The sequence below is a fragment of the Rattus norvegicus genome, chromosome X, assembly GCF_021556685.1.
Source record: "Rattus norvegicus strain SHRSP/BbbUtx chromosome X, alternate assembly SHRSP_T2T, whole genome shotgun sequence".
Lineage (NCBI taxonomy): Eukaryota > Metazoa > Chordata > Mammalia > Rodentia > Muridae > Rattus > Rattus norvegicus.
Genome location: NC_141554.1, coordinates 28,687,208 through 28,700,627, shown reverse-complemented (window position 1 = coordinate 28,700,627; position 13,420 = coordinate 28,687,208). Strand labels below are relative to the sequence as shown.

General features: G+C 40.6%; 1 long non-coding RNA gene across 1 annotated transcript in view; it reads right to left on the bottom strand.

Moving 5' to 3' along the window:
• Positions 1-13,265, bottom strand: part of LOC147998178 (uncharacterized) — a 234,853-nt gene extending 221,588 nt beyond the window's left edge. Inside the window, exons 1-2 of the long non-coding RNA XR_015646949.1 lie at positions 13,036-13,265; positions 12,323-12,503 (exon numbers count right to left, since the gene is read on the bottom strand). This is a non-coding gene — a long non-coding RNA (uncharacterized LOC147998178). The remainder of the gene's footprint in view (positions 1-12,322; positions 12,504-13,035) is intronic.
• Between the last annotated feature and the right edge of the window lie 155 nt (positions 13,266-13,420).

The following is a 13,420-nucleotide window of genomic DNA, read 5'->3' as shown; positions in this document are numbered from 1 at the left end:
GGAGGCTTTCATCCCAGAGATGCAAGGATGATCAACATACAAAATCTGTGAGTATAACCCACCATATAAACAAACTGAAAGAAAAAAACCCACATGATCATCCGATTAAATGCAGAAACGGTCTTTGACAAAATCTAACACACCTTCATAATAAAAATCCTGAAAAGACTGCAAATACAAGAGACACGCATAAACAATACAGGAAATTTACTGCAAGCCTGTAGCCAACATCAACATAAATGGAGAGAAGCTCAAAGCAATTTTACTAAAATCAGGAACAGGACAAGGTTGTCCAACTGAAGGAAATCAGGGAGATTCAAATAGAAAAGAAAGAAGTCAAAGTATCTTTATTTGTAGATGCTATGAGAATATACGTAAGTGTTCCATAAAAAAATCTATTAGTAGGCCCATAGCTGATAAACACATCAAGGTAGATGGTTAATTAAATACAAAATTAAGTCACAAGAATAAGTATCCCTCCTACATATAAATAACAAATGGACTGAGAAAGAAATCAGTGAAATAACATTCTTCACAATAGCCTCAAATATAAAATATGTTGAAGTAACTCTAACCAACCAAGTGAAAGGGCTAAAACTGGAGGATCAAGATGTCAGGGGCAGGGGGCTGGGGAGATGGCTCAGTGGTTAGAGCACTGACTGACTGCTCTTCCAGAGGTCCTGAGTTCAATTCCCAGCAACCACATGGTGGCTCACAACCATCTGTAATGGGATCTGATGGCCTCTGCTGGTGTGTCTGAAGATAGTGACAGTGTACTCACATACATAAAATAAATAAATCTTAAAAAAAAAAGATGTCAGGGGCAGGGGAGAGTGGAATAATGAAAGAAATGTAGGGAGAGACATAAAATTTAGGGCCATGGCGGGGGGGGGGGAGAGATATGGAAATCTAATACATTAGAAGCTTCCTAGAATATTTACATATGTGACATATTTACCTGGGGTAAAACCAAATACTACTGCTTTTCTAAGAGAAAGTAGCAATCAAATAACTTCTAATGATATTCTGCTATACTTATAGACCAGTGCCTTACTCAACCATCAGAGAAGCTTCCTCCTGCAGCAGATGGGAACAAATCCAGAGACCCATAGCCAGAGATTATGCAGAAAGAGAGAGACCTTGGAACAATCAGTCCTAAATGGGCTGTCTCCATCAATGCATCCTCAGGGTTCAGGGAACCCCAAGGAACAGGAGATAGAAAGACTGTAAGAGTTAGAGGCGGTGGAGGACACCAAGAGAACAAGGTCCTCAAAATCAACATAATCAAAGCTCATGTAAACTCATGGAGACTGAGGCAGCGTGCACAGCAAGCACACAAGTCTACACCAGGTCCTCTGCAGTTTATATATATAATGGCTTCCCGTTTTGTATCTGAATGGGAATCCTGGGTATACAAACTAGTGGGTCCCTGAATCTTGTACCTTCTCCAGGACTCCTTTCCTTGTTTGTATGCTTTGTTCAATTCCAATGGGTTAGGGGTTTGTTTTTTTGTTTGTTTGTTTGTTTTATTTTATATTGTTATTATTATCCCTTAGAAACCTGCCTCTTCTCCAATTAGAGACAAAAAGGAAGTGAATCTAGATAGCAGCAGAGGTGAGGGGGAACTGGGAGGAGTAGAGGAAGGGAAAACCTTAATCATGTTTATTATGTAAGAAAAAAATCTATTTATAATAAAAGGGAAAAAAGATTATTGACCATCAGGTTAGCTTTATCCCAAAGATACAAGGATGGTTCAACATGCATAAGTCAATAAATAGAGACCATATCCAGAAGTTAGGCATGACCCCAGATTGAGGTATGGGGCCACCCACCCATCTCCAAAATTTTAACCCAGAATTGTTCCTGTCTAAAGGAAATACAGGGACAAAGAGTAGAGCAGAAACTGGAGGAAAGGTCATCCAGAGACTGCCCCACCTGGGGATCCATCCCATATGCAGCCTCCAAACCCAGTCATTAATGCTGATGCCAAGAAGTGCATGCTGACAAGAGCCTGATATAGCTGTCTCCTGAGAGGCTCTGCCAGAGCCTGACAAATACAGATGCAGATGCTTGAATCCAACCTTTAGACTGAGCACAGGGACCTCAATAGAGGAACTAGGGAAAGGACTGTAGGAACTGAAGGAGTTTGCAACCTCATAGGAAGAACAACAATATCAACCAACCAGACCCCCCAGAGCTCCCAGGGACTAAACCACCAACCAAAGAGTACCCATGGAGGGACCATGGCTCCAGTTGCACATGTAGCAGAGGATGGCCTTACTAGCATCAATGGGAGAGGAAGTTGTTGGTCCTGTGAAGGTTCAATGCCCCAGTATAGGGGAATGCTAGGGGCGGTGAGGCAAGAGTAGATGGGTGGGTGAGGGAGCACCCTCATAGAAGCAAGGAGAGGGAAATGGGATAGAACGCTTGTGGAGGGGAAACCAGGAAGGGGATAACATTTGAAATATAAATAAGTAAAATATCCAATTAAAAAAATCACATCAAAAAATAATAAATGTGGTTGGGGATTTGGCTCAGTGGTAGAGCGCTTGCCTAGCAAGCACAAGGCCCTGGGTTCGGTCCCCAGCTCCGATAAAAAAAAAGAGAGAAAAAAATAAAAAATAATAAATGTAACCCACTGTTGTGGATTGCCCTGGTGCTGTTTGTATTTTTATGTTAATTCCATTTCCTCAAGAAGGGCTGCCCTAACAAGGAGTGGATCACATACACATGAACCTTATCCCCATTTTAACTGGTCAAATAAAGGCTAGAGCCTGTGAATGGGCAGTGGAAGGGAAAGGTGAGGCTGGAGGTTTTAGAGAGGGGGAAGAGAGGAAGAAGAGAGGCAGATGAGGAGACAGAGGAAGATGGAGAAAGAAGGTGGAAGGAAGATAGAACATAACCATGTGGCCTGAAGAAGCTGCAAATAGCGAGGGATCTCATAGCTGAGGGATAAAGTAGTGTGGTGGTAGATCTGCCCAATCGAGACCTATAGTTTATAAATATTGTAATTAAGTTGTGTGCTCTTTGCGTGGGCTTATTGGGGTTGGAGATTTACTGCAACAACCCACCATATACAGACTGAAAAACAAAAACCACATGATCTTTGCATTGGATGGAGAAAAGGCCTTTGGCAAAATTTAACATCCCTTTATGATAAGTCTTGGAGCGACTAAGGATACAAGAAATATACCTCAACGCAACAAAGGCAATTTGCAGCAAGACAGCCAATGTCATCCTAAATGGACAGCTCAAGGCATGTCAGGCAAAATCATAAACAAAACAAGGATGTCCACTCTCTCCAAACCTGTTAGAGGAAATGAACTCTTAGAGCAATCGGACAGCTGAAAGAGATCAAGGGGATATAAATTGTCAAGGAAGAATTCAAAGTATCTTTAGTTGCAGATGATAGACTTTTACACATAAAAGACCCAAAAGACTCCACTAGGAAACTTCTACAGCTAATAGGCACTTTCAGAAAAATAGTAGGATACAAAATTAGTACATTAAAAAAATCAGTAGCCTCTCTATGTGCAAATTAAACACAATACTGAGAAATAAATCAGAGAAATGAGACCTTTCACAATAGCCTCAAATTAATATATTTTGGGGTAACTAATTAAGCAAAAGTCTTACATAATAAAAACTTTAAGACATTGAAGAATGAAATTGAAAAAGATACCAGAAAATGGAAAGATCACCTGTGGAAAGAATCCCAGTAGGATTAATACTGTGAAAATGGCCATCCTAACAAAAGCAATCTATAGATCCAATGCAATCCTCATTAATATTTCAACACCTTTCTTCACAGAAGTTGAAAAAACAATCCTCAACTTCTTACTAAACACACCAAAATAGGATAGATAAAATAAACCTGAATAATAAAAGACGTATCACCATCCCAGATTTCAAACTGTAGAGCTACAGTAATAAAAACCGCATTTTAATGTCATAAAAACAGACACATTGATAAATGGAATAAGATTGAAGATCCAGACATAATTCCACACACCTACAGACACTTGATTATTTAGAAAGAAGTAAAAAATACGCAGTGGAGAAAAGACAGCATCTTCAACAAATGATACTAGTAAACTAGATGACTATATGTAGAGGAATCCAAATAGATCCATACTTATCACTCTGCATAAAACTCAACCCCAAATGGATCAAGGACAACAACATCATATATCTTGAACCTTATATGAAAGAGAACAGGGAATAGGCTTGAACTTAATGGCACAGGAAAGGACTTTCTGAACAGGATATTGATAGCGCAAGCTTTAAGCCCAACAATTAACAAATGGGACTGCATGAAGCTAAAAAAAAATTATTTCTATACAGCAAATGGCGCTATCATTCCACCAATGTGGCAGCTTACAGAATGGAAAAGGACCTTTGCCAATTATACATCTGGTATAACATTAATATCAGAGTTAACAAAGGGCTAAAAAAAAACCTGAACAAGAAAACAAATAACCCAATTTTAAAATGGGATATAAAACTAACACAGAGTTCTCAAAACATGAAACCCAAATGGCTGAAAAACACTTAAAGAAATGTTCAACATCCTTTGCTGTCAGGAAAATGCAAATTAAAAGTACTTTGTGATTTTATCTTACCCGAGTCAGAATGGCCAAGATCAATAAAACAAATGACAGCACATGCTAGTTTGAATGCAAGGAAAAGGGAGTACTTCTCCATTATTGGTGAGAGTGCAAACTGGTACAGCCACTATGGAAATGAGTGTGGAGGTTTCTCCAAAAGCTGAAAATCAATCTACCACAAGCTCAGCTATAACACTCTTGGGCATATACCCACAGGACTCTACATCCTACTACAGAGATAATTGCTCATGCATGTTCATTGCCACTCTATTCATAATAGCCAGAAATTGAAAACAACCTAGATGCCCATCAACTGGTGACTAGATAATGAAAATGTAGTACATTTATACAACAGAATACTATCCATCTATTTAAAAAATGAAATTATAAAATTTGCAGGTAAATGGATGGAGCAAGAAACAATTACCCTGACTGAGGTAATCCAGACCTAAAAAAACAAAACAAAACAAAACAAATATTTCAATGTTTCTCTTACATGTGGATGTTAGCTTTTAAGCTTTCTATGTGTGTGCTTCTTTCCAAATAACCACAGAGATTATGTATCTAGTAAATAACCACGGATGGAGGAGTGTAAGGGGTCTTCTAAGGAATGTGAAATGTAGCATTATAAAGAGATAAAAAAGTAACTTAAATCGGAGGATTAAATTGAGAGGGGGATGGGAGTGCCGGGTGAAAAAAGAAATACGAGGATTGGCAACTAACATTAAAGGCTACTTGAAAACCATATAGAAATGTACTACTGAAGAAACTTCCTAAAATATATACCCAAATGAGAGAATAAAGTCACCATACAATGGAGGAGACAATGCCCCCACTAGATGTCTTATGCCACCAAATAAAACCTCCAGTGCCAGGAATTGGTTGTATCTTGTTAAGCCATTGACCAAATGGATCTGACAGACGTCCCCTCCCCCAATTACGACAGGCTATTGCCAAGGTTACTGGTTGCTCTCCATAACCTGATGGCAAGACCTTATAGCTGAAGAAAACATTTACTTATGTCATTTAACATGGAGAAATTGATCTGGTGCCTAAGTAGAAGCTTCACCACTACTGATTAGCATTCACAGTGCTAGAAGGTCCTATGAACACCACTGAGTGAGAAAAGTATTCATCAGTTCTACCCATCTAAAAACCCTGACACTTACAACATAGGTCTCCAAGATACAATGGTGCAGTAGTGGCACAAAAGTTATAGAAGCCAACAACTTTTAAAAATTGGATTTAAGACCCATATCTGACACTGATAAAGTGGCCAATAACCTGAGACTACATAGGTCATGTGCCTAGGGGAAAGCCTACTACTATCATTCTGTTAAAGGAATATAGCAATCAAATGACTCCTAATGACATATTGCTATAGTCATGGAACACAGTACCACTCAACCCTCATCAGAGAAGCTTCTTCTTGCAGTAGATAGTAATTAACAAAGAGATCTACAATAGGACAATGTGCAGAGAGAGACTTCAGAGCACTATATGGGATGTCTTTATCAAACCCCTCCTCTCAAGGATCAGTGATCTCTAGAGAAGAAAAGGCGGAAATACTACACGAGCCAGGGATAGTGGATGATTCCTAGGAAAGAGCCACAACAGAACTGATACACATATGAGCTCACAGAGACTGTGACAGCATGTACAAGACCTACACAAATTCAAACCAGACAAAATCTCAGCACTGAGAAGTGGACACAAAATCCCACCCTTAACCAAGAAGCTATATGCAGTCAATATATGCTGAGAAAAGGAAAACCCATTTTCTTCAACAGAAGGTCACTAGGCATATAAAACACACTGCAGGGCAGGCCCGATGCCCAGAAGTAGCTGGCCAACACAAAATGAACTCCGTTTTTGTACGCATATTTTGTTTGGGGTTTTGTATTGGGTTGGTTTGGGTTTTCTCTTAGTGATTTTCTTCATTTTAGTCTGTATTGATTTTTGTTTTTCCTGTGGTTTTTTTTAAGTTGAGACAAAGAGAGAGATCACATGAAGTTGTGTGGTTAAGGAGGTAGGGATGATATAGGAGGAGTTAGGGAGGGGAAGAACATGACCAAAATATACTGTATGAAAATAATCTTTAAACAAAAATTAAAAAAACAAACACACATGCACACAAACTAAAAGAAGAGAAAGGGACCCCCATTGAAGGAATCAGAGAAAGGACTGGAAGAGCTTGAAGGGGCTCGAGACCCCATATGAACAACAATGCCCACCAACCAGAGTTTCCAGGGACTAAGCCACTACCCAAAGACTATACATGGACTGACCCTGGACTCTGACCTCATAGGTATCAATGAATATCCTAGTAAGAGCACCAGTGGAAGGGGAAGCCCTGGGTCCTGCCAAGACTGAACCCCCAGTGAACGTGATAGTTGGGGGGAGGGCGGTAATGGGGGGAGGATGGGGAGGGGAACACCCATAGAGAAGGGTAGGGGAGGGGTTAGGGGGATGTTGGCCCGGAAACTGGGAAAGGGAATAACAATCGAAATGTAAATAAGAAATAAGTTAATAAAGATAACAAGAAGAAGAAGAGGAAGAAGAAGAAGAAAAGAAGAAGAAGAAGAAGAAGAAGAAGAAGAAGAAGAAGAAGAAGAAGAAGAAGAAGAAGAAGAAGAAGAAGAGGAGGAGGAGGAGGAGGAGGAGGAAGAGAGAGGAGGAGGAGGAGGAGGAGGAGGAGGAGGAGTTCAGTGCCAGGAATCAATTCAGAGTTGTTAACCAATGAGGTCCCATAGACTCCCCTCAACCAGAAAAACAAACAAACAATGCAGGCCATTGCCATTGTTCTTGGTTACCCTCCAGAACTGGACAGTAGGAAGGATCCTGTTGCTGAAGATAGCATGTACTTGAGTCATTCAACATAAAGGAATCAAGTTGTTACTGACACAGAAGCTTCATCCTACTGGCTAGCTTTCATGGTCATGGAAGATCCTATGTATACTACCAGAACACAAAAGTAATCCTCAACCACACTCATCTGTGATCCCTGTCACCTACAATAATGACATGCCTGAAAAGACATGCTCATTGGTGCAATAATAACATCAACATCATGGGAGTGACAAACCAATTTCTGATTGGACATAAGTCCCACTCCACAAATGAAACCCATATCTGGGACCATTATCAAGCCAATAACTTGTGACTAGACAGGCCATAGGCTTTATGGGAGAACCTTTTACTATTATTCTGCTAAATGAACATAGTATTAAATACAACTCCTAATGTTTTATCATTATACTCATAGGCCAATGTATTTCTGAACCCTCATCTGAGAAGCTTCAACTTGCAGTAGATGATGACTAGCAGTGATCCACAAAAGGCCAAGGTGCAAGACTGTAGAATGATCAGTCCTAAATTGAACATGTGTACTTCACCCTCTCCTCCCAAGGCTCAGTGAGCATTGTGGAAGAGGGAGCAGAAAGAGTGAAAGAGCCAAAGATTGGAGATGTCTACAAGGAAACTGTCTTCTAGACACAACCTGACAGTTGTACATATGAACACACAATGTTGTAACAGCATGCATAAGACCTTTACAAGCCCAAATGAGACAAAAATCTCAACAGGGAGATTGGATTTCAGTACAAAAATCTCATTCCTAGCCATGCAGTGACTGGTACTTACTAGCTTCTGAAAGAAGAAAACAGTTTTCTCTAAGAGTGTAGTCAACTGCACTCCAGGGAAAGACCACACAATCCAAAGAATAATTGGGTAGAACAGATTGGTCTTGAGGAATGTTTTTCAAAGGAGTACAAAGTTGGATAGATGAGGAAGGAGTGATGGATCTGGGAAGAGTTGGGGATGGGAGTGAATATAATCAAAACATGTCATATGAAACTCTCAAAGAACTAATAAAAAAAGAGTAAAGCCCATGGCTGGACCAGTCTTAGATCCAATGGTAGAATCTTCTATTGTTATTTTGCTAATCATCACGCTGTCAGTTTGTGTTCTAAATATTCGTATTTATTTATAAATACCTATAAACCTACATTGCTCGCAACCTTGGTCAGAGAAGCTTCTTTTTGCAGAGGACTGCATTCAGTGCAGAGATGCATAACTGGTCTGAGTGCAGAGAATGAAAGATGGAGTGAGTGTTCAGCTCTAAATCAGACATCTTTATCAGGCACACACACATGCACGCACGTGCACACACTCCCTCCTGCTCCAGCCAAGGTTCAGGGAACATCAGAGAAGAGGAGACAGAAAGGATATAAGAGCTAGAGGATGGGGAAGAGGGTTGTGAGATGCTGTCTTCTGGGCATGGCATGCATTCATGAACTCACACTAGCTGTGATTAACTACACAAGACCTACACAAAATCAAACCACCCGAAATTCCTGAATACATGGAGAGAAGTTTTCCAGTCCTGGCCCTTTACTAGAGAGATACTGGTAGTTGATAGCTGCTGAGGAAGGAGTATCCTTCTTTGAAGTTGTGACCATTAGTGGATTACTCCACACCCTTGCACACAAGTAACATATATGTAGTAACATGCGTGTTACTTTTCTATTATGATAAAGCACCATGACCAAAGGTAACATAAAGAAGAGAAAATTTCTTTTTTGACTTATGGGTCTAGAGGTCCAAGAGCCCATAATGGTAAGGTAGGGGTATGACGGCAAGTAGCAGACAGAGTGGCAGAAGCAGGAAGCTGAGAGCTCACACCTTAAATCATAAGCATGAAGCAGAGATAAAGAACTGAAAATGTCAAGAGACTTTTAACCTCAAAGCCCACCTCCAATGTCATACTTCCCCCAGCAAAGTTGGATCACCCAAATCTCCCAAAACAGGGCCACCAACAGAGGAACCAAAATTCAAGTACCGGAGCCTATTTGGAATACTTTTCATTCCACTACTACAACATGAAGTCAGGAAGGAAAGGTGTTGGATGAGAATTGGAGGAAAATGGTTGGAGGGGTCAATACGAATATATTTCATTGTATGTGTGTATGAAATTCTCAAAGAATAAAAGAACTTTTAATAATGTCTTCTTCATTTTTCTAACTTATTATTGAAAGCATTTAGAAAGGAGAAAGGCCTACTTTTAGAATTAACTCTGTCTCATAACCCTGATAATTTTTCTAATTCTAATAACTTTAAATACATTTTAATGCTGTATAGTCATATTTGTAAATATTTGCATGCTTACTTTTCTTGTGTCTTTCTTTTTTATTTCTTTATCAGACAGCTTAATTTTTATAACTGATATACAAAATATTAGTATGTTTAATGTATATAACTTTTCCATTTTTCTTTATTTTTGACAATTCCATATACATGTGTAATAGAATATGATCATATTAGAAATCAATTTGACAGCATGACCATTTAGCAAAATAATAATAGCAGGTTCTACCCTAGGGTATACAGTACTTGGAATGAAAATTCCTTCTATGGAGCAGGCCTCAAGTCCAATCAGAAAGTGCTTAGTTATCCCATAATAGTTGTTTCCGTATTGCACCAGTGGGTACCTTTTACCTGGCAGGTCATAATTGTAGCATGCAAGGTATTGTATTTGGTAAGACCATTGATACTTTTTCTTTCCCTCAGCAAACTTCCAAGCTCATTCTGGCACTATGAAAGCTAGCCAGAGAGGAAGAAGTTACTTATTCAGTTTGAGATTGATTTCTCTATGCCCTGCAACCAAGGTGTTCGGTAAAGCCTTACTATATAGTTACGGTGGGTACCCATTGACAAGAGCAATAACCTGTGTTATTTTGAAGACACCTGGGGCTTCCTTGACCAAAAACTCATAGCTGAGTGAGTATTCCATGCCCTGTACTGACACTTTTATCTTGAGCCTTTTTTATAAGTATTTTATTTTATTTTATGCGCTTTGGCATCTTGCCTGAATATATGTCTGTATGAGGGGTTGGGACCCCTGGAACTGGAGTTACAGACAGTTGTGAGCCACTGTGTGTGTGTGTTAAAAATTGAACCCAGGTCCTCTGTAAGAGCAGTCAGCGTTCTTAACCACTAAGCCATCTCTCCAACCCCTATCTGGAGCCTTTTATATATATTTTTTTTTCTTAGACTGGCCAAGACCTGCAGTACAATTTGAATAAAAGTGATTATAGCAGGCAACCTAGTCTTGTTCCCAACCTTAGGAAGTGTCCTACTTTGCTTTTCTGTGGCTGTAATAAATTCTGGCCAAGAGCAACTTGAGGAAGAACAGGTTCATTTCGTCTTGCAATTCCAGGTCCATCACTGAGGGATGTCAGGATAGGAACACAGAGTCAAGACTGAACCAGAGACCACAGAGCAATGTCACTTCCTAGCCTGATTTCCATGGCTTGCTCAACTTGCTTTCTAATACAAACTGGGTCCACCTGCCCAGAGGTGGCACTGCCCACAGTGGTCTGGGTCCTTCCAGATCAATCATCAATCAAGACATGCCCACAGACCAATGTGCTACAGACAATTCCTTAATTGAAGTTCCCACTTTCCAGTAATTCTTGTTTGCATCAAGTAGACAACAGCACAGAAAGTCTTCAATATCTCCCCACTAAGTGTGATGTTTGAAAGTAAAGTATTTTAATAGACTTCTTTAAATTTTTAGAAAACTTAAGTTTGCTATGAGTTTTTTGTTTGTTTGGGTACTTTTCTTTTGCACCTGTAATTTTTCTTCAATCCATTGAAGAATTTGTTTTTAAAAAATAGAAAATTAGTAGAGGGTTTTTTTCTGAATATTTTGCAAAATTTACTATTGGACAGTGTCTGGGTCTGGAGAGCGTGTAGGTGGACAGAAGCCAGAGCAAAACATCAGATGCTTTTCCTCTATTGCCCTCTATAAAAAGAAAAGCCTTGAAAAAGTGTCCCTCACTGAACTGGAAGCTCACTGTGCTTTGGCTAGGCTGGGTAGCCTGCAAGTTCTATGGATACACTTGCCCTTGCCCACCAATGATGGGGTTACGGGCAGGCAGAGCCATGCCAGGCTTAACGTGAGTGCAGATATGAACTCAGCTTTTCATGCTTGCATTACCTCCTGAAGACATATCTCCCTCCCTCCCTTCCTCTCTCTCTCTCTCTCTCTCTCTCTCTCTCTCTCTCTCTCTCTCAAGTTTTTAAAGGCATAAATTCAGTTTGTTTAAAAATTTTAAGATTGCTCAGATATCTATATTTTCTGTGACTTTAAGCAAATTTTGTACCAAATTTTTCAAAATTGCAAGCATAAAAATATAATTCTAAGAGCCTCTCATTCTAACTTAATGTTCAGTAGTGTAGTGCCCCTCTGTTCCTTATCCTTCTGACATGTTTTCTTATTTCCTGAATCAAGATGTCTCGAGGATCTGTCAAAGAGCCTTTAGCTTTGTGGATCTTCTCTGCTTTCGCTCTATTTTCTATTATCTCTGCCTTCCTTTAGTCTAATGTGTTATCTTACTTAATGTGTTTTCCAACTTAAGACAGAAATCCAGCTCTTCCTTTTTAGGGCGTGTGTGTGTGTGTGTGTGTGTGTGTGTGTGTGTGTGTGTGTGTGTGTGTGAATTTAATGCTACAAAATCATCCTACTACACAGCCTTATTAGAAGCATCTCACAAGATTCTAGATCAATCCAAGGTCCTTTCTAATTTCCACTGCGAATTTATGTTCAGTCCATTGGAGTTTATCCCTTTCCAAAGCATGGTGCCCAAATTTAGAGATTATAAAAATAACCACCTAAAGGTTTTCTAAAAATGTTTCACACCTCTCCCACCTACCAGATTTATATTTCCAGAGAGCAGGCCTGGGGATCTACATTTCACAGGTACCAGAAGGATCCAGATGCAGGTGCATGACTTCCTGGCCCCCAGGTTGGTAGCAGATCATGGTTTTCATTAGGGCAGACAGCAAGTCTGATTTACCCAAGTCATCTGAGCCCAGCACTGGACCTACATAAAGCTATTTAATGAATGAACCAACAAATGGGGGGAAACAAATAAAATACAATTTTTATATCGAGAACTGGAATTGTTGACTGCTATAAATTAGAGGAACCACCGCGGCATTTGGTCCCTATTTAAACCAATTCAAAATAGAATTGTATTCCCCGGTCTTCCCATTTCTGTTCCCCATCTCATCTTTTACTTTATGCTGTCCTGAAACACAGCCTTAAGTAGGGTTCATGCCTGCCTCCTGGCCCAGAAAAAGTAGAAGTATCACTAGGGATATCCTGACAGGGGTTCTGAGCTGGGTGTCTGACTCCTCCTCCACCTCTCTCCAAGACAGCTTCCAGAGCCTACCCATAAAACCCCATCCCAAATAAGGTTATCTATCTTATCCTCCAAGCCTTCCATGCCAAACCTGAGAAACTCCCCCCTCCCCGAATCTTTGTCCCAAGCCAGACCCCAGACCTTTACAAAGCCCTGCCCTCGCTGCATGAGTAGCCTAAGCAAGTTGCTTTCTCAGCAACCTCTTGACTACTTCCCCTCACCTCCACACAGGCCTCTTTCAAGTCAGAAAAGCCTGAGCCTGATTTTGTCAGCTAGCTATTGTCCTGGCAAGAACAACCACCACACCAAGCATCTCCATTCAGTCAGCCAGGCAGCCAAGTTCTCCTGGTCTCGCCAGCCCCCTCCCCCAACCCCAGCCGCCCCGCCCCAGGGAGGACCTTGCTGGTGGCTGGGAGTCTCCCGGCTGCTCAGCCTCCCTTCTTCCCTCCCTAGCTCTCCCTGCTTCCCTCCCTCCTCCACCCGCCCCTCGGGCAGGGACTGTGCAAATCGAGGAGAGGGGAGGACCAACAGGCTACACAGGGTCCAGCTAAGGGGCCAGGTCTCCTCACTGAGACCCTCTCCAAGCTAGGTGTTCCCCGCATCATG